This window comes from Gekko japonicus, unplaced genomic scaffold (genome assembly GCF_001447785.1).
Source record: "Gekko japonicus isolate JY-2015 unplaced genomic scaffold, Gekko_japonicus_V1.1 scaffold422, whole genome shotgun sequence".
Lineage (NCBI taxonomy): Eukaryota > Metazoa > Chordata > Lepidosauria > Squamata > Gekkonidae > Gekko > Gekko japonicus.
Genome location: NW_015174855.1, coordinates 882,874 through 884,635, shown reverse-complemented (window position 1 = coordinate 884,635; position 1,762 = coordinate 882,874).

Below are 1,762 nucleotides of genomic sequence, written 5' to 3'. Positions count from 1 at the left end.
ATGTATGGCTGCGAGAGTTGGACTGTAAGGAAGGCCGAGTGCCGAAGAATAGATTCTTTTGAACTATGGTGCTGGAGAAGACTCTTGAGAGTCCCTTGGACTGCAAGAAGATCAAATCAGTCAATCCTAAAAGAAATCAACCCTGACTGTTCCCTGGAAGGCCAGATAATGAAACTGAAGCTCAAATACTTTGGCCACCAAATGAGAAGGGAGCACTCACTGGAGAAGACCCTGATGCTGGGAAAGACTGAAGGTCAAAGAAGACGGGGACGGCAAAGGATGAGATGGTTAGACAGTGTCATAGATGCAACTAACATGAAATTGAGCCAACTTCAGAGGACGGCGGAAGACAGGAAGGCCTGACGTGATCTGGTCCATGGGGTCACAAAGAGTCGGACTCGACTGTGCAACTGAACAACAACAACAACAACACTACCTAATAAATTACCAAAAATTTTGGAAGAGATAGTCAAATACATGGTGACAGTGGCTAGAATTATCTGTGCAGCAAAATGGAAATTAGATGTCTGTGCACGCTTAGAAGAATGGGAAAATAAACTTGCTGACAATGCAGTAATGGCAAAATTAAGACCCTATTTGAGAAACAGATTAATTACAAAATCTGAGGAGAGACAGTGTGTATTATGCAAGCAGGAGACAAATTTAGAATGAGAAACAGTTTTAAAATTGTAAATATGTATTGCAGCAATGCAGAAGGAGAACAAGTTTTGAATATAAATATATACTAGAGAGAGACTTTCTTTTGTACTTTGATATATTGTTATAGCGAGTGTATAGCACTGGCAAAGTATGTAACATTGACTATGTAGTAATGATGAAACTAATAATGTAGTTACAAAATAGGTCAGTTATGAAATCTAAAATGTTGAATATAAAAGTACCCCAACAGAAGGAATGTTGTACTTGATAGATAATGTCTTAAGAAATATAATGAAGGTGATGTTGGGGACAAATATTTTCTGTTTTATACACTCTGTAATATATAATTATCCTTGATATATACAATTATGTTAAATAATCCTTCTCCTTTCTGTATTTTCTATACTATTTGTTTTCTAAAAGTGTGTGTGTATATATATATATATATATACATATACCGAGTTATTCAGTTAGTATATGGTGAGACTGTAGGGTTTTCAAGGCAAGAAACATTCAGAGCTGGTTTGCTTTTGCCTGCCTGTGCATCACCACCCTGGTATTCCTTGGAGATCTCCCATCCAAATAATAGCCAGGACCAACCCCGCTTAGTTTCTGACAAGACAAGTTTCTGGGCCATCCAGGTTAGGGCATACTGGTTATTCTAGCAGCCACCATATCCCTCCAGTGTACTTCTCTTTTTAAAGAGTCATCTTTGGTTTCATGCTGAGCCACTTTGGCCCTCGGCTGCAGACCTCTGCCCTAGGGCATGCCTAACACTTAGAAACCAGAAGTATGTTTTCAGCTGCTTGTCAAGGCTTGAGATTTCTCAAGACGAAAATAATATTGTTTTTCCTACCTGCAACAGACTATTATAGCAAGATTTCAGCCATCCTCTTTCCTCTTCTCTTATTTGACTGAGCCTATCAAAAGTTTGAGTCCAGTGGCACCTTTAAGACCAACCAAGTTTTATTCAAGGTGTAAGCTTTCGTCCGCAACCACACTTTGTCAGACATTTGTCTCTGATGAAGTTGGCCCGCACACGAAAGCTTTGTTGTTGTTGTTGTTGTTGTTCAGCCGCATAGTCGAGTGTCCGACTCTTCGC